The sequence below is a fragment of the Mus pahari genome, chromosome 19 (assembly GCF_900095145.1).
Source record: "Mus pahari chromosome 19, PAHARI_EIJ_v1.1, whole genome shotgun sequence".
In the NCBI taxonomy this organism is placed as follows: domain Eukaryota; kingdom Metazoa; phylum Chordata; class Mammalia; order Rodentia; family Muridae; genus Mus; species Mus pahari.
The window spans coordinates 61,824,456-61,844,770 of NC_034608.1; the positions used below are offsets into that span (position 1 = coordinate 61,824,456).

A 20,315-nucleotide genomic window follows, 5' to 3' on the forward strand; every position below is an offset into this window, starting at 1 on the left:
TCTTCTTCCTCTTCCTTCTCTTCTTCAAGATTTATTTTTATTTTCTTAAATTATGTTTACGTATACATATATAGGCATGGGAAGCAGGTGACTAAAAAGAAGTCAAAAAAGGATGCTAGATCCCCTGAAACTAGAGTTACATGAGGCAGTTGTGAGCTGCTTAATGTGGCTTCCTGGAACTGAACTCTGGTTCTCTGGAAGAACAGTCCACATTCTTAACTGATGAGCTACCTCTTTCCCACTAGCCCCAGTAGTTTACGTCTATTGATTCTGAAATGTCAAACTTTGAAAGGCACTAGACAGTGAATGCTGCCATTCAGAGCAGTCCAAGTCTGTATGTGAAGAATTCTAGGAATATCTTCACCTAATAAGTCTTTCTTGTACACAGAGGGATGGATGGGAAAGGGCAATCTACTGGATTTGAGAAAGAGCTTATAGCAAACAGTAACCAAACTCCCAGTGTACAAAAGAACACTGCATTTCACTTTCACGGGCCACATGCTGTTCATTTTTCTCTTTCTCATTTTAGTAGAACATAAAATATCAGTTTAGCTCCTAATCTGAGTTTCTCATTTTACTGGAACTTTTTGGCACCTAAAATAAATACCTTACATAGAGAAGGTATCCAACAGACAGATACCTGATAATAATGATGGATAATGAAAGCAACCGAAAAATATAGAGCCCTATGTATTACTATATTAAAACAAATCACCCAAGGAAATGTTCCGTAAGGCCTTCTTTCTAAAATACAAATATAAGCTAGGCATAGTGACATACATCTGAACACTTGGAGAGTAGCGCGGTAAGAGGATCCGGGGTCCAGAGTTGTTCTCATCTATGCAGTAGGACTTAGGCTAGCCTTGTTTTTGTGAGACTCTGTCTCAAAAAGGTGGGTGCTGGTGTCATATCTCTGTTGTTGAGTTGTTGTTGTTGTTGGTAGTGGTGGTGATGTGTGTTTAATTCTATGATATAAAAGGTAGAGAAATGGCCTGGTGATTGGTTAAGAGTGGGTATTGCTCTTGCAAATTTTCCCAAATTTTGGTTCCTAGCATCCATGTTTAGTGAATCACAACTGTCAATAACTCCAGATCCAGAACCTGACATCTCTGCCCTCTGCAGGCACACACATAAACACACACACACACACACACACACACACACACACATATACACATACATGCATACACATACAACACATACCATATACAAACCCACTTGGAGCCCTCCATCCCCACCACATATATACACATAATTAAAAGCACATCTTTTTTAAAAAATTAAAATTGAAACATGGCACATGCTAGTTTCCCAATCATTGGGAGATACATCTCTTCCATACAGATCAAGCCTTATCTCCTCTCTTGCCCAAACCAAAATTACAACTACATCCACCTCCCTGGGGACTTCTTGCCTTGACACTGTCAAGCTGCCTCCCCCAACATAGAAACCCTGTTTCTGCCTGTCAGAGAGGTGACCCTCTCTTCATCTACCTGGACTAACTCAAGCACAGCCCTTCATGAAACACATAGACAAATGATTTTTCTCTTTGCTCCCTGGGGACAATTACTCTGAGAAATCCCATTGTGACATCACTAGGGATTGGCTTATGTTTCCACCTCCACCCCAGAATGTAAGCCTTGATTTAATAATCTGGCACCTGATGCTATTCTTGGTAGGTGTGATGAGTCAAGGGAACATTTGATTGGATGGAGGAATGGCGTTCAGGGAAGACACAACACAATAGTGCCTCTTCCAGATTCGCTCGCTTTTCTGTTCATTCACTGTTTCTGCATCCGCATTCATGAGCTGGAAATAAGTTGAAAGCAAAGCCAAGCTATTGCCATTAAGAACTCCATGTTCTAGCTGACAGTGATTGTGATCCATAAATGGACAAGCAGATATACAGACACAGTGTGAGTGTGGTCAGCCGTAGGCTGGCTAACACCCTGCCTCCAAATGCAGCTATAAGTCTTAAAGGAAAAGGTGGCTCTGTTCATAAATCTCCACTCGCTGTCCTCAGAAGCATGTCTGGGATTCCCCTCAGGAACTTCTCTCCCCGAGATGTGTGTGTTCCTGTGCTGCTCTGGCCACACTGCTCCACGCCTTCAGTCCTCTGTCTCCCCCAGCTGTGCTCCTAAGGACACCAAGTGAACTCCCGCTCAGAGGCAGCTCTGCCCCTGCAGCCCCTGGGTGTTCTTGCAGTCAAGTTCTTCACCACACATACTTAATGAAGGGGTTCTGGGAGTAGAGAAACTAGGGCTATGAGGGAGGATAAGGTAATCACTAATTTAAATAAGCAGGCAAGGAAAGCATTCATCATAGGGAGGGCAGAAGTGGGGCTGAATCGGTCTCCAACAGTTTCATGCGGCCTAGTAGGATCCAGGGACCCTTCAATGGCAGCCAATAGCCAGTGCCTGTATCTTCCTCGCTGACCTCCACTGGTCCTCAGGATCTGTGATGGGCAACAATAAAGCTCCCTGTCAGTTTGTGAGCTCCAGAACCTCCAGGGAGGCACACACCTCTGGGCATACCTGAGGGTATTTGCAGAAAGGTTTGCCTGCCAAGGGACAACCCATTCTAAGTGTGGGCAACACCATTTTAGGAGTTGGGGACCAGGACTGAACAGGGGAAAGGAAGCCAGTTGGCTTCAGGGTTCATTTCTCTCTGCCTTTTGACTTTGGAGCCGTGAGACCAGCTGGCTTATGACCCTGCCACCATGTCATCCCCACTAGGATGGACTGTACCCTCAAACTGTGACCCCAAATTAACCTTCCTCCTCCAAGTTGCTTCTTGTCTGGTAGTCCATCACAGTAATGAGAAAAGCAACTCACACCGCATCTGATCATTCCTCTCAACAGGGGACAAATTAACAACATTACAAACAAACAAACAAACAAAAAACTGTGTTCTATGCTCATCTACTTTGAACAATTATATATAGGAAGATTCCAGACATCTGTATCTTTCACAGTTTTTCTCCCAGTATAGCAATGCAATAGCAATGAGAAATAGAGGACCAAAGGGCACAAGAGACCCTTTCAGTTAAGTTAGTTTGTGTAACAACTGTTTTCTGAGTTAGATAATATCTCCTAAGGTGCAGAATGGGTTAAGTCATCCCCACAAGATCCCCACAGCAGATGCTGACAGCAAGGTTGGGTATGTGCAATCTATTTATTTGCTCAGTTAAGTAGAGAAAAACTGAATTACACTGGCATATGGGTTTGAAACTAGGATGAGGAGTAGCCCTTGGCTAAGCTTCTTGTGTCTCTGCTGGGACGAGGAGTAGCCCTTGGCTAAACTTCTTGTGTCTCTGCTGGGACGAGGAGTAGCCCTTGGCTAAGCTTCTTGTGTCTCTGCTGGGACACCAGCAGGGATACTCTGATGGACTGGGGTTCCACCACACTAGAAAGGATACTTCTTCACCCGATCAAATCAGACCTTCAGATCCTTGCTCTGATGATGTCCAGCCAAGCCAGCAACATAGGAGGGAGCAACCAGGAATGAAGTAGAGCTTTATTTCAAGACAGCTGGGTGGCTCTCAATGTCAGTGACGCCCAGGATGAAAGTGTCTGTGACAGTGAGAGAAGCTCTCTGTGTAACCATGGCCAATGTCATCTGGCTGTGGCTACCCACCTATATCCTCATCCTCACAGATCACTATTATACTTCTCTGAGGCTGTAAGGAGCCTGGTGAAAGGCCAGCACCGGCAAGCTACCCCTGTGATTGGGGCCCCGATAAGGCGATCTCAGGTCTGCTGGATGGAGGATGGAGGAAGGGTCCTGAGGACAGGCCAAGCTGGAGATGTAGCTCAGTGGTAGAGTACTTGCCTAACCTCAGCAGGACACACTTTCTTTTTCCTAGCTGTCTATGCTGCCCTTGGCAAGCCTTTTCCTGGTTCCCAAATCCTATGTGATAGGACATAATTCTTCAGCTCGGTCTTACTTCTATGATTGAATCTCAGCATTTGTATCAGAAGTGTTATATCAGAATCATTTATATCTCTAAAGGACAAAAGGTGACATTCTTCTTTTAATTTCTGCCCTCCCCGCCCACCCCCACCCCACCCCCACCTCCGCCCTGGGCATTTGCATATTTAGCTGCTTCCGGATTTGGCCTTTGCAGCTTCAGCATTTACAAATCCTGCCAAGTTTCACCCTGTCTCTCATGGGTTTCTTTTCAATGGCTCCGGTGAAACCAACAGCCTTTTTTTTTTTTTTTTCTTTCTTTCTTTAAAAAAAAAAAAAAGAGCTTCTTGCCAGGCTTCCTTTGCTGAAGTTCTGTTTCCTTACTGATTCAATACTGCTGGGACGACAGAGCCCAGGGGCTGCTTCTGAGCTGGGCATGTGGCACTCTGCCGGCACCTCCCCGGGAGGCATTGATTCCACTGGATACAGCGGTAGGTGGCAAAGGTCACCCTAGATACACTCCAGATGTGGCCGAGTGCCTCCTGAAAACAAAGTATGGTTCCCCCCACGGGAGAGAAATAGCTGCCGGTCTCCTCTTCCCTGGCCACTTTTCAAGATTATGAGGAAACACAGTCACTCTCATTGAGGCCAGGTACAGCTCTCTCCTGTGCATCTCTGCACCGAACACAGACCTCTGGTCTTGAGCAGAGCCTAGCAAAACCTGTTTGTGTTCAAGGGGTTAGTTCTCAGAACAGGAAGCAAGTTGGTGGGTAGTATAATTACGGGTTAGTTTTGTTGTTACTGAGTAACATCCCCGCAGGCTCCTACTGACATGTATAAATGCAGACTGTACGATGAAGGTCCCCTTTCAGTTTCCATGATCATAGTCATTTGCAAGCCCGGAGCTCGGGAAGGCTGGGTATCTAAAGGAACGTTGTCATTACGGACGGAGCAGCCGGGAGCATCTTAGTCCTTGCTAACTCTGCTTCCTGGACCTCTTGCCCTCTTTCCCCACTACTTTTTATTCTGGAAGGGATGCGGAATGACAGGGTTCTGGTTCCTCCTCATGGGATAGCCTTCTATGATACACACTTGGTAGTGCCATGTGTGTAGATTATCTTGTCAAGTTTTTTTTTTTTTTTTTTAAAAAGTTTTCAAAAGTTTTCACTTCTGTGATAAGAGTTCGTTCTTCTGTAATTGTTTTCTTAATTTTGACTTCCTTGGTACTTGGGTTTCTGAAAAGTCTTCAGTAGGCTGGACTGGTTTGAGTGTCAGGGCCTGGACATATGACTGTCACTATGGGTATTAAATTCTTTGCTGGATATATGAAGGCGTGAACACAACAGCCTGAAGAGGTCTCTGTTTTCCAGGACAGCATCTTAGAGAATGGATTCTTTGAACCAAACCTAATTGACTTTACTTTTCAATCTCCACTCTACTTCCTAATCCTGCCCAAGGTGGTCGTCACATTCCCCGTCATGGTCCCAGTTAGGACGCGCATTATTCCTGTCATTGTGAGAATGGGGAAACACTTTAAGATTGTGGAACAACCTTTGGCCCATTCCGTTTGTGATTAGGAATTAGGAACTTTGCATATGCTTTATAAAACTGTGTTATTCCACTAAACACACCCCACTCCAGCTTTACTCCCCACACTGAGCCTTACACAGAATTTCTCTGTTACACGAGAAGAGATCTTTTGGTAGAACCCAGGGATGGAGGCTCTAGCATAGGTGTGCCCAGGGAGTGTGTTGACCCAAGCAACAATGCTCTCATTGAGTTTTACAGCAAAGAAGGAACCAGATTAAAGAAGGAGTTCAACTTGGGAACCAGTGGATAAGTGGCTTATGATCCAGACACCAGGAAGCAACAAGAGTAGGGAAACAGTAAATTCTTTTCAAGAAAGTACAAAATATCCTCAATAGTTCTCACCGAAATAGCTTTTTAATGAGAACAACAATAACACCTTAGTTAGTGCACAGTTTATCAATCTTCATTTTTAACTTTACTAAGAAGTTATATAATATCAAGTTTCCTTAACCTTAAAATGGTTATCTATTCCAAGGCTACATTTTATTCTATTAAAAAAATACTTTGCAACACGACAAGAGAAGGTTAAAAGCTATAGAAAAGTGGAAAGAATTGCAAAATCAGATTAAAAACATCCTTCACCTAAGACCCACAAGGTGTTAGTATGGTGCACATTTGCACTGTCCTCATTTAAAGAAAAAATGATAGTTATAGATAGACAAGTGATAGAGAGGTAAATAGATAGATGATAGATAGATGATATGTAGATATAATATATAGGTAGACAGATAATAGACAAAAGATAAATGATAAATATGGATATGTTTGTTTGTGTATAACTTAGCTCTTAGATGATAATTAGGTGATAGGTAAAAGATATAAATTACAGATAATATAAATTTGTATGAGGTATAAACTAGCTCCTAAAAGAATGACAGATCTCAAAAAACCAAAAAAAAAGCTTTAAAAGAATGACAGATAATAGATAATGTATAACTTTACCAATTTATCCAATATTATTTCTAAACATTCACTGTATTTATTTTATTAAATACATGCTAAATACTTAGAGTATATTTATTTAGACTACACTGTATTTATTCTAATATGGTAGTACATGTTTTCATACAGAACATAGTGTCCCAATGGAAATCCTTACCATCATTCTTCAGTTTATTTCATAATAAAAGCCCCCCCCCCCCAGAAACAGTGTATGTACTATTTTTATATGTCACTGGGCACCTTATTAACTTTTAATTACATTACAAGTGTGATTATTATATATAGAAATTCGAATCTATTTTATAGACATTTTGCTTAAAACTACACTGTAAGTCAACACCTCAACAGAGGAAACAGGCAAAGCTGTCAGTAAGAATTTGACAGAGGTGGTGACGTAAGAGACCTCCAAATGAAGAGATGTCCAGTTTTGTTAGTGACCAGAGAGACAGACAATAAGACAGTAATAAAGGATGACTTCACAGCTACTACCCTGGCCACAATTTGAAAACTAGATGATACCAACCAAGCATCCTGACTAATGAGACCAAGGCAAGGGCCTGCCAGGTCCAAGGCACTAGAAATGGAGAAGACAGCTCATCTCACTGTGAAAGAGGAGCTAAAAGACCAGATCTGCCTCTTAGAAGCCTGTCCATAGCAATGCATAAATGAACACCTGCACAAGAAGAATAGAAGTTAGATATTTGAATTAGAATGGACTCATAGGACAAGAGAGAAATTGATAAGCCATGCCAAACAGAGTTTGAAGAGCGAGGTTTTGATAGAAAGGAAAAGCCAGTTAGGACCCAAGTCCTTATACAGAGCTGCACTTAGCAAGCCCCCCACAACCTTGGGTTCAATATCAGCAGATTCAGCCTATCACCGATTAAAAAAAAAAAAAAATTCACAAATGCTTCCGTGTGGTGTGATACATAGTAGTATATAACTATAACACCAGTATTTAGGAGGCAGAGGCAGGAGGGTCAAGAATTCAAATTCAGCCTCAACCATGTGGCAAATTTGTCTTGGATAGGGTTTCGTTGCTATGAAGAGACACCATGTTTATAAGCAACTCTTACAAAAAGAAACATTTCACTGGGGCTGTCTTACAGTTTCAGAGTTTTAGTCCACTATCATCTCAGCAGGGAGCATGGCAGCATGCAGGCAGACATGGTGCTAGAGAAGGAGCTGAGAGTTCTACATCTTGATCTATAAGCAGCTGGAGACTTTATCCCCCACTGGATGTAGCTTGAGCATTCAAAGCCCACCCCACAGTGACATACTTCCTCCAACCATCAGTAAAGATGAATACGGGGTCACAAAATGGCAAAGGATTGGTTTCAGTTCCTACCAGCTTTCTAGTCCTATGAAACATGGGGGGGGGGGTGTTCAGGTTCTCCTCTTTAGAGAAAGAACTGCTAATGGTGTAATGGAGTAGGAGATGCATGATAAAGGAAGGAGACCCTTTGTAGCCCAAAAGAATAAGACTAACAGTTTCCATACCCAACTAAGCAATCATGTAAGTAGAATAAAGTCATTTTCAGACATAACATGAAAAAGTCATACGAAAATCCCAAGTCACCTTAGACTATTTGTTGGTATCTTTTATAGAGTATCAACATTTAATTAGAATCACGTCGGTTTTCCTGAAATGATTACATCCATAAATGTATGATGTTTGAAAATGAGAGAAAATGTGGAATGCACATGAAATCTTACAGCACTGTAGGATATCATTTGATATTAGGGAAGCCACACACAGCGGCTTATACCTGTAGTCACAGCTATTCAATAAGCTGAGGCAGGAGAATTCCTTGAATTCAGAGGCTGAGGTCTAGCCTAGGCAACACAATTCGATGCCCATCTTACATTCAAGAAAATGTATGTATGGAGAAGCTACAGTGTTCAAGTATAGAAGGTAATAATGTATGGGCCAGATTGACCTACAAGCAGTGGCAGAGAAAGTCTGTTAGTGAAAAGGCACAAGAGATGTCCAGTCAACAGAGACAGACCCCAGCACAGTGGGGGCACAGAGGTGAGCTCTGTGTGAGAGTACCACTGGTGAGTGGTCTATTTGAGCATGATGCTGAAGGATAGAGAGGCAGCTGGGACCCGAGGTTAAAGAAAGGTGCTGGATGGGGGTTCAGTAAAGAACCTTTCAGGAAATAGAAACATCCAGGAGTCCAGGAAGCCTTTATGCTACTCAAGATGTGGACCTTAGGGACTGAAGAGGAGATAGGCTTAAGGAATTGTCCTGGCTAGTTCAGAACTAGCAAAACTCAGTGGCTTAAAAGAGAATGACTCCAGTGACCATCTAAAGTGTGGGACTCTAGCCAAGCAGGAAGGGTCGACTCAATCCTTCTTACTGGACATACTGATCCTGTGTGGGTCAAAGATGAATCTGCTTGGACAAGGAGAGGAAACAGGTTTCCCTAAATCTACCCCCACAGAATTCCTGTCTTATTGACCCTGGGAATGATGACAGAAGTCAGGAATGCTAGCTTGGGCAGGAAAGATGCAATCCTCACAAAATATAAACGGATGTCTCCTAGCAAACAAAACTTTTCTATTTGCAAGTCCAAAGTGTTAACACACCATTTCAAACAGATTGCTGGAAGCAAAGCTAGGTCAGACACTGCTTTGAAAAAATGCATCAAATCGAATATGACTGGAGACAATACTTAAAGGCTGGGGGGAGGGGCTAGAGATTTAAATTGTTAATGACATTAACCATGGAAGAGTCCCCAAGGAGGTAGGCTTTTGAAAGAGTGTGGAATGCAGTTCAAGATGCTCTGGCCTTGAAGGGAATGCTTATGTTCTCAAGGGATCCTTCATTTGATTTGTATTTTTTTTAAGTATTTTAAAAATTAAAAATAAAGTATAAATTATGTTAAAGGGAATTTCCTACAGAAACTGCAATAGAACTTTTAAAAGCTCTACTTTAAACTGTGTGATGTATAAAAATATTAAACACATTCTATAGATAAATGGACCATTCAGAATTACTAAACCAGCTCATCTGACTAGACTATTATTTTGACCACATATAACACACAAGTCACGGGGCTTTCTTTGAATTAAGTTGGTTATAAGATTATAATTAGGGGGAAAAAAACCAGAAAATAAAAACAAACAAAAACCAACAAACAGCTGTCTCCATTTACCAATCTTCTTCCAGCTCCTTCTTAGGTCGAACCTGGTTTCACCCATAGTGCCTCTCTGGCGATATGCATATTATTAACCTGGATAGAGAAGAATACAGCTTTGCTTCCTTGATTTCGCAGTGTAACACTGACACAACAAAAGTTCCCTAGAAAAGCAGGGGGGCGGGGTGAAGACCCAGGGCGCTTGCGCTCTAGGTGAAATATTCAGAAATCTAACAGAAGCTGCCCTCCTTCGAAAAATGATGAGTTTGATTTAAAAAAAAAAAAAAGAAAGAAAGAAAAAGAACGAAAGAAAGAAATTAACAAGCTGTGTCGTGTGCTGCACATGATCAGCCATGCTTGCTAAGTCTGTCTGTTGGCTGTTGCTATGGCTACGAAAAGCCAGTGGAACCCAATGAGCTGTCTGCAGCCGCGCTGAGAGGACCAGCCATTTTACTTATGGAAAGCAGTGTGGCATAGAGCTTCGCTGTGGAAGAAGCATTTAAAAAACAGAAAAATTTTTGGAGAGCCACAGTGGGCATGCTTGTGCACAGTTATTGCAGCCACGTGTGCCCGCAAGCTGGCCCTGAGACAAGCTGTTGACTGGTGTTGCAATTAGCTGATTGGAGAACGGGGACTGCGGGGTGATAATGCTGCGTATCCGCTCGCGGGCAGCAGAAAAGGGTTTTGTCTCGGGAAGGCAAGCCTGCCCTGCAGGGTTATCTCTGCAGCTCCCCAGCTGAGAGAACCGGGGGTTCTAAAGGGAGGAGGTCGCCCTCTGCTAGCACGGGTTCTGTGCCAGGCTGTTGCTTATGAGCTGCAGGTCTGGGAAAGCAGGTGTGTGTTCGGATGGGCACTGGGCTGGAAAGCAGGCGGACGCTCTAGTGTTCACCTGCTTCCTGTTAACAGACTGTTGGCTCACAGAGCATCTGCTCCTACACGCTGAAGCTGCGGCTGAGAAAGGGGTTCCGGGCATCCCACTTGACTGACGGAGGTAAGCTTTTCCCCCTCTTTTGAAAGCTAAGCATAAAAAAATAAATAAATGAATGGAAGCAAAACTTAACCTGAAAAAAAAAAATGTACATTGATCGTTATGATCTGAAATTAAGGAGGAACACACACACACACACACACACACACACACTACTTCCACAAATTAGTGTCTCGGATACAGAGTTAACTCAGTGAGTTGAGGTTCCAGTATGACAAAGAGGGAAAAAGCGCTGCTGTTTTGTGTAAGGATTTAAAATAAATATTTACTGCTTTAACAAACTATCATGGCTTGTCTTTCTGGACAGACCTGATAGCCAATAACCTTTCTCTCCGCCAGAACAATGGATTCTTTTGTGACTTGCCCTTTGACACGTTAAAAGAACTACACAGCAAACCCGCAGAAGGCAAGCTGGGAAACATTTGATTTTAATCCTCATAAATGTTTTAAATATCTACACCTATGCACACCTTTAAAGGAAGGAATTCTGTTCCCTATATAGGTCATAACAGCCGGTAGATTTTGTACTTGCTTCTTCTGGACCAAATAGCCTGGTGTGCTGTTTGATTTAGTCCCCGGCAGTTATAGAGCAAACACTGTAGGTATTGCAAGTTGCTCACACCTCCTCTCCCAATATCCTGCATGCCAGGTTACCCTAGAGCACAACACCCCCATTGTACTCCCTGAGCTCAGAATGTAGGGAAAGAAAAGAGATGAAGTCTTGGCGTTGGACTCAAGTGCCTCTATAGGATGTGGCAGGAAAACTTGTTTTCTTGCTTAATTTTCTTCATAAGTAGAAAGATTTCATAGGACGGTGAAAGAGAAAATACCACATAATTCCTACAGATGTACACAATAATAATGGGAGCCATGTCGGCGGCTGGCCACTGGCTGAAAGTGACACAGAGTTTGCATGGAACGGGGGATTGCCCCTCCGTAAGCAGTGCTGGGCTTTATAGTCACTTAGGAACAAGCTGGTACTGTGGATTGCAATTGGTCAGCCAAATCAAACACACCCTGGAGAGGAACAGGTCAAAAATTGAGTAAATTCTGCTTTAGCACCATTTCAGCCTTTTCTAAGTCAATTCTACCGCCGGTATACCAGGAATGTTGGATTAGTCACAATGCTGTTGAAAATAGTAAAAAAAAAAAAAAAAAAAATGATTGGCCGAAAACTTCTGATAACACTTGTATCAGCAAAAGATGGAGTTCGCCATGAGGTTTCAAATAACTAGTTATCGAGGTCTTTTTCCGAGAAGTTATTTATTATTTCCTGTCTTTTTGTGGCTAAATATAGATTGGATAAGGAGTCTCCCAATAACGGTAATGGTGATGTCTCTGTTGATATATGTGGATACAAATCACCTGTTTCCTATGTTAGCGCACCCTCAGAGTAGCACGCCATAAAGCATAAATAAGGAGGGAGATCCCCTGATGATTTTATAATTTTTTATAATTTTTTTTTATAATTTTCTTTTTGTCATCAGTATCCAGGGTATAAAGATTTAGACTAAGAATCCTCAACGCAGAGACACGTGAGCATGTGCTGGATAAGGAAGCCAGCCTGGGGACATGGCTCTGGCTGGGTGGGAAAGGTTCTATGGGATAAAAGGCTGAGGTGATGGGACGGTACTGAGTTTAGCTCTCAAGACAAAGTAACTGAACAGATGCCGTTAAGTCAAATTCTGTGTATGAAAACTCCCAGCCATGTAGCTCATTCAGGGAGAACAAAATGGACACTGACAAGAGCCCCTTTGGGCTCCGTTCCTTTTTTTATGATGCCACCAAAGGAGTTCTTAGAATCAGCAGACATCCCCAAGGCAAGAAAATCATCCTCTACTCATTTCTCCTGGGGTAACCTTTAGAACAACAGGCTGTGGGAATACCTACAGCACACCTGAGGGGCAGGCCTTGCTGCCTGGGGGGGGGGGGTGTCTTTTTGTGGGACAGGGGCATATGAGCTCACAGGAAGACACACAGACCCCAGCTCTATTTCTCCACGTTGCTAACCCTGTCATTCTGTGCGGCATGCCAACAGCTGTTAGTTCAACAGCTCGGAAGGGCTGAGGAGGAGTTCCGAGAGCCCTCATGTCTCCACACGTTGCTTGCTGGTTTTGCTTAGTTTTAGATAACTGTCTGCCATCTCCAACTCTCCTCTTGGCAAAGTTAAAATATTTTATAATTTCCAAAACACACGATGAAACATTGGCAGATGTTAACACCCTCTACTGTGGCTTTCCCTTTAGCTCTCCAAGGCCACTTTTGATGGACCCCCGAGAACCCAGCAAGGATGCTTCCCCTACAGATCCTTACCACATCTAGCAACCCACTCGACTCTTTCTGGCTGCTACAGCATCTGGCTTTTGCCTCTGCTCAGAGGTTTCTACCTTCTTATTGATCTCTGACTCTGCAGCATTTAGAACCTTATCTAGCATCCAGACATTCCGTTCAATGAGTCAGGCTTCACTGTTATTGTAAATATACACCTTGATCTAGTACTGCCGTGAATCAGAGAAACTCATAACTTTTTTTTCTTTTAAGGCATTAACTTGTCGGGTGTGAGAGTGTCACTCTGGGACACCAGTTTCATAAGCAAGTTTCTTTCCATTTTCCTAAATAAACCTTGAAGGTAAGGGGTTTCATCAGTCAATCACGAATGCCCCGCTTAACCACCGCCCCCTTCCCCCCCTCTCCCCCCCCCCCGTGTGAGTTCCTTGGTGAGGGGCTCCCTCATCAGTCAATCACGTATGCCCCGCCTCCTTCCCCCAATGTGAGTTCCTAGGTGAGGGAGGGGTGTCACTGTAGCTATAGACCTAGTTTTAATGGAGACTTACATTTTTCCCCAGATAAAGGCATAATTTTTTTTTTTTAAAGAAATATTCTGATTACCCTTCTGCTGTGGGGAAATTGCTAGAATGGTGTGAACCACAGGATGAGACACGGGGAACTTCATGTACAGTTTCCTGTCTCTTAAGATACCCATGTTCCAGGCAAAAGTCGCCATTAGTTTGGTATGAATGTTTTATACATAAAGGAGCTCAGATTACAGAGTTTAAAATAATCAGCTGTTTCAAATTAGAAAGGAGAATACTAGAAAATACTTAAATTCCTATCTCTAGACATTTTAATATCTATCCCAGATTTGAATTTTCTAGTGGAAATGTGTTAAATATAAGTTGCTAATGACTGTACTGGGCTCTAAGAGTTTATGTTGACCGTCTTCTGCTGGTGTTAATGTATAGCATGCTGTGATTAAATAAGAGAATGAGCTTGATATTCATCTTAAAGACAAAGTAATCATCTCAAGTCAAATATAGCAATTAGATTCTAGGAATCATAATCTCACCATACATCTGAATCACCTATATATTTTATATATAAGAATATTTAAGTGAGATATTTAAGTAAAATGTTATATTTAAGTAATATCTTATACATAAAAATATTTGGTAGTATAGTGATTGGCCCCCTTGCATTTTTCAGTAAAGAGTCATAATAGATAACTGCATTTAATAATTTTCTGAAAGTTGTACAAAAGGATATGTCATTCAAATATGCCTGTTGTAAACTATCCCTGTCGAGAATTAATATTGTTTCAAAATATAAATAATTTCTGAAAATGCTAAGTCATGTATTCAGCTATAGAGAAGCATTTCTGTAACTGTTGATCTCTGAAAGTAGCCCAATAACTCTGATCCAGTTCGATCAAGGTTATAAATGTTGGCTGGAAGATGGAATACCTGCTAAGACAGGGCCGGCGAAGTCTTACAATGTGACAGACTTACATAGAATCTTCAAGACGGAATTGTTCATTAAATAGGAATTGTGGCCAAAAGACACCAGTTTTCTTGTCCCTACTTGAATCAAGTATATGTAGGTCTACCATTGCTTCTGCTTGCTCATTGAAAGATTTCCTTTGATCAAAATTCAAAGAGCTGTCATTCGTCCTCAATCTAACCAAGAAACATCTCTAAGAAAATATTTCCATTCCCCTCAGATATAAACATTAGCAATATTTCTTAAGTTCTTTTTGTACATATATTATAAATATAGGAAAATCAAATAAGGAAGAGGCTTAATTGAAATCTTCAGGGACTTTTAAAATGCATATTTGTCTGTCTTCTTGTTTTGGGGATGTTTCTATCCAACGCAGACATTCACCTCCACTACTTTTCCTTTGAGAAGTGTTCACAAAGGAAGGCAAATATTAAAAAGGATTTTCCTACAATGAACCACAACCTTTGTCTTCAGAAGGACATCATTTTGTGTACTATTAAGAAAGCAGCACTTCACAGGCTGAGTTTGGACTAACATTCTTACAGATTATCAAAGTGAGTCCAGGCCAACCAATGTGGGAAGAAATCCTTTTAGATTCCTTTCCTACTCAATCTTTGGTCAAAGATTATAAAGCAGGGGGCATAAAAATGTTTCTGATTCCATATTCCCTCCTTGTTCTTCTCCCTGAGGCTTCCTTGAGAGCAATGTTTCTCAACCTGTGGATGGCAACCCCATTAGGGGTCAAATGATCTTTTCACAGAGGTAACCTACAACATTTACATTATGATTCAAAACAGTAGCAAAATTACAGTTATATTAAGTAGCAATGAAAGTAATTTTATAACTGAAGATCACCCCAACATGAGGAACTCTGTATTAAGGGGTCACAGCATTAGAAAGGTTGAGAACCACTGACTTAGACACTAAGGTGCTTGTAAGGGTTAGCTATGAGGACCAATAAGCTACAACAAAAAGGGACTTCTGACCAAGAGTGCCAATTTAGAAAATTCCTAACAGGAATTACAAATGCCAGTAAGACTAAAGCGAAGTTTTTTTGTTTTTGTTTTTTTTTTTTTTTAAGTGCACAGAAAAATAAAATAACAACAAAACCCATATACATTCTGACCACACTGGAGAAAATACTTTTGTTTAAATGTTCCTTCTATCATCCTCTACAAAGCCCATGTGCCTACCAGTCTAGGATAGCTAGCTTCTCAGGAGCATTTAGGTCTCCTGGGAAGTGAGTGGCATGGAGGTGACATCCCTATAGATAGAAATGTGCCTAAACTTAGGACTCTGAGGGATCTTTCTCCACCCATTAACCAAGCCTCCTCTATTTCTGGCCTCATTGGGACATTGAATATTTTACACCCTTTACCCATACCTGATACTGCTTGGGAAAAGAACCCAACAAGAAGCTTAGGGTACCCACAGTGGATGCTGAAGGGGGGTGACTTCTTGTGGCTTGCCAATGTGCCATCACACCTTATTCTGTCATTTTCTGGGCTGAGGTTAATCAGGGAAAGAGGATCAGGTCACAACAACTCCACCCATGGTTGTGCTCACGGTGTAGTCTGGTGAAGGTGTAGAGTACTCTGAAACAAGCGCACGTAACCTGTCAGCTATATGATTGTGTGGAAAATCCCACAGTTTATGCTGTGAGAGTAAAAAACACCTTTTGAAAGAACTTGTCTCTTAATAGCCAGATGTAGATTTTTTTCCCCTTTGTTATTGTTCTTCAGGATTTACTTGATTTTATTTTATGTATATGGATGTTTTCCCTGCACCTAGCATATACAGGACATTGTGTGGTACCTGTGGAGTCCAGAGAGGGTATCAGATCCCCTTGGAACTTGGGAGTTCCAGAAGGCTGTAGACTATCACGTAGATGCAGGAACTTAGGTAACACTGGTTCTCAGCTAGAGCATCAGTTGCTCTTAACCACTGATCCAGCTCTCCGACTCCCTTGACTTCTTTGAAAGAGGCCAGACTGGCTTCAAACCCCTAATCCTCCTGCCTCTGCTTCCTTAGTGCTGAGATTACAAACATGTGCTACCACATCCAGATAGATTGGGAGATCTACACAAACAACATAGTGGTCAAGATGAAAATGTTAGAACCAATCAGTTGTTCCTACAGCGCAGATAGTCTCGTGTTTTTGTGCACCTGTCTGCTAGATTAGACAATTTTAGGTAAAGGGAGGTCATGTGAGTACCTAATGTTTTTTTTTTGTTGTTGTTGTTTTTGGCTTTTTTTTTTTTTTTTTTTTTAAAGATCAATGCTTGGTCAGAACAAAAGTGACAAGCAAAACTGGACTCCAGCTTTAGAATGGCAGCTGGGACATTGAAGGCATTCAGAACAAAGGTTGGTCCATTAAATCTTCAGTCAGCATAGCAAATGAATAGATGGCCCACAGTAATCAGATCTTCCGTCCACATTGTCCTAATGCTGACGTGTGAGTTTTAAAAGGCCGTTTCTACCCAGAGATAAAAAAGCAAATAAGAAGACGTTTCTTATTGTTTACGTTTGTTTTTTTGAAAGTACAAAACAGACGAAAAGAAAAAAAAATGAAAATTTTAGGAAATGCTATTATTTTTTTTAAAGCAAAATATAGTCTTCCCGAAGGAAAGCACTCACTGAGCTTCAACAATTTCATAACACAGGACTATTGCCAGGACCCAAGGAAAGCTTAAATGTATCTCGGAGTGTCATGAATAATTCAGACAAGGAAATGCGATTTCTGTTCCTTCTAAAGTATCTAGTTCTATTCACACCCATTGAGAAAACAAGATCAACGCGAACAAATTCACATTCGCCTTCTATTTAAAATAGCATAAGGAAGATAATTTCAACACCACAAATTCTAAGCTTTTTTTCTCCTTATGCTTTAGAGTATAATTAGAGAGCTTAAGCTAGAAAATAGTGTCAATTTAGGGAGATCTTTTAAAGTTGAAAACCTGTGAAAGCTGGAAGACCTTATATAAGTAATCAAAATAACAGCTTCCAAATAGATTCAAGAAAATGAAAGCTCAAATGCTTAGCATTCGGTAAGCGACAAAAACCATTTTGTTTCAGGTTTATTTTATTTTATAATTGTATGTCCGTATGTCTGTAGGTCGGTCTGTGCCCCTGTGCCAGTGCCTGCAGAGATCTGAAGCGTCTGATCAGTCTGTGGATGGGGTTCCGGGTGGTTGTCAGCCGCAGGGCGTTGGTGCTTGGGTTTCCAACCTGGGTCATCTGCAAAAGCAGAAAAAATGCTGTTAACACAGAAGCAAGGCTTCAGGCAAAGCTGCAGAAAAATATTAGCCCCAAAATGATCCCAACTGATCAACCTAAGGATGCTGTAAAGTAAGCACTTGCCCCATGCTAGCTACTATCTATCCTAAGAGCTTTATGTGTGTTAACTCTTACAGAAGGGCTGGAGATCTCGAACGCACCACGAATAGGCACTTTTCAGGCCATGTGACTCAGCAGTGCCCAGCAAGACTTTCGTGACCGTTCAGCCGAAGAAAGACTTACCACAGCCATCTACCTAGTTGTTCCTTACACTTTGCCCGTGGCATCTTTATGCCATTTAAACAAAGCTATTCTGTGTATGTCTAATCATCCCATGTGAAGGTAAATTCCATGAGAAAACAACAGCGCTTTGGCTGTTTACTGCGTCGTGGCCTTGGCCAGAAGTTAGTGGTGGCTGGAAAATAGACTGAATGGGTTGTAGACTGATAGGTTTCTATGTCTGTCAATATAACCTGTGTAAAGAATAGAGGTTAAATTGAAGTAGGGAGAACCGATTCCTTTTGACTTTCATCATGAGAAAATTCATATGGCCCATATATCTTCAGATGCTCTTTTTGTTAAGAGATTGTTGTGAATGGGGTTCATGCCCTTTTTAGGTAAAACACTAAGCTAATGTCTCAGGAATCCTTTGAAGTCTTCAAGGTATCTTGAACAAAGGAAACCCTGACACAATAGAAAATAACTTGGCTCATTTAGCACACTATCAACTTCCCCCACAATTTAATCCTGAAAACACCCAGCCTTGTGATAGTGACATCTGAGAATTTAAAAATAAAAATAAATAAATAAAAAACGGCAAAGAGTAGAGTCATCTGATTTGCCAAAGAAACAATACTCATCTCTTTTAACTATACCTGTTTAGGGAAAAGGATTTTCTTAGGTCCGTATCTTAGACAGTGAGTGTACATCCTGAAATCTATGACTTTACATAGAAACATGTCTTTTCAGATAAGATATGGTCTGAAATCTGATTATGTTCTTGACTTCCTTTCTACCAGAGCTTTAATTCTATAAAAACGAACCTAACTGATTACAGTTTCCTCTCAATTATACAAAAATTCCCTTCCCCTGTATATAAAATATTTGGACTGCATTTTAAATTAATTTTTAGATTTATTAGCGGGACAGAAGATACCACCTTCTTATTTAATAAAAGCAAATGATAATCTAAGTCATAAATAACCTGGTGTAGTTTGGAAAGTCATCATCCTTTTGACCCAGTGACCCATTAGTGCTTCACAGTAATTGTGATCCATTGAAGTCATTTGACTTAAGCTGTAGATTATCATGGGATGTTGTATTACTTCGTAATCATTTGAAACCCTAATTTTTTTTTTCTTCCTTTGAAAGAAATCAGAAAAACATACCTTCAGAACTCTTGTTTCCTCCCCTTGGAACTTGGATATTTATTTTCATAGCTGTCGGGAATGCAAAGATTAGGATCATCAACTTGACTCCTAGAGGATGTTCTGTCTGTGGACTGCCAGTTCCCACACTCCTCAGGGTTTTATTGCACTCTGGTTTCTACTCCAGTCCACAGTACAGAAAAGGCCCACAGGGAAGAGAGGATCCGGAGGGGCTTCAGCATGTGGGCAAGTGTGTCATCCTTTGGGTCACCCAACCAAAGGAGCTTTCAAGGTCAGAAAGAACTAGGAACAGTGTTGACTTGAAACTCAAGTGTTTCCATTTCTAATTGAAAGCAAATCATTGCCAAGAAATCTACAGTTGTTCTAGCCGATGCATCCCAGAGCAAGGGAGAATATTTTATCCGGCCAACAAATGTAGCATGACTCCTTGGGTGACTGGCATTTGGAAACTCAACTTCCCACTGATCGAAGAATTCATTGATCAGGACATTCGCTGGGGAAATAAGTCAGTATTCTACCTGGCAAATATAATGGCCAGGTGGCAAAATGATTTTAAGACCATTATCAACATACTTGCTCAACAACATACCTCTACCATGAGTTCATACAACCAGGATATCAAGGAATTGTTCTCTCTGGCAGATAAGCATGACCATATAAGAACAGGGTTTTTTTTTTGTTTGTTTTTGTTTTTTTCCATTTTCACTTTCAAGACTTTTAAAGCTAATGTCTCAGTTGTTGAGTTAATACAAGTGAGCTGGTCCTACCATCTCTAATTCTATCTAGTTCTGAAAAGTTCTCAATAAAGGGAAGTAATTGAGGTGGGGCCTCAGTGGCTGGGAACATGCACTAAGGGGCTGGCTTCAAGCTCACTTGGTTTGAGTTTTAGCTCTGCAAAGAGATAATCAATAAAGAAAAGTGGAGAATGAGAGAGATCCTAAGTTCTGGGTACAAATTAAAGGAGATACCAGATGGAAATGCAAATATTGAAACTATAATTACATTTCTATTGTTGTTGTTTTTCTATTTTTGAAACAGAATACTATGTAGCTCCGGTTACATAGAACTCACTATATAGATCAGGTTGGCCTCAGACTCACAGAGAACCCCTGCCTTTACCTCCCAAACGCTGGTATTAAACGCATGCACCACCATGCCCAGCTGTAACTGTGTTTCAGTGTTAATATTTTCCACATTATTAATCTTTTCGTTTGCTCCTTGTACTCCTGTCAGGGAGTTTGTGTTTGTGGTGGAGGAAGTGATGAGACATTGATTTAGGAATCCTTTAAAGGAGTTCAGATC

At 41.3% G+C, this 20,315-nt stretch overlaps 1 protein-coding gene across 16 annotated transcripts in view; it reads left to right on the forward strand.

Annotated features, from left to right (window-relative positions):
• Positions 1-9,999: 9,999 nt before the first annotated feature.
• Positions 10,000-20,315, forward strand: part of Sorbs2 (sorbin and SH3 domain containing 2) — a 192,926-nt gene continuing 182,610 nt past the window's right edge. For 4 of the 16 annotated variants that reach the window (XM_029532181.1, XM_029532182.1, XM_029532191.1 and 1 more), the window contains exon 1: positions 10,010-10,575. The gene's annotated coding sequence lies outside the window, so the exon portion shown is untranslated. Of the gene's footprint in view, positions 10,576-20,315 lie in introns of all 16 variants that reach the window. The other 12 variants (XM_029532187.1, XM_021218767.2, XM_029532188.1 and 9 more) reach the window with 8 other exon arrangements.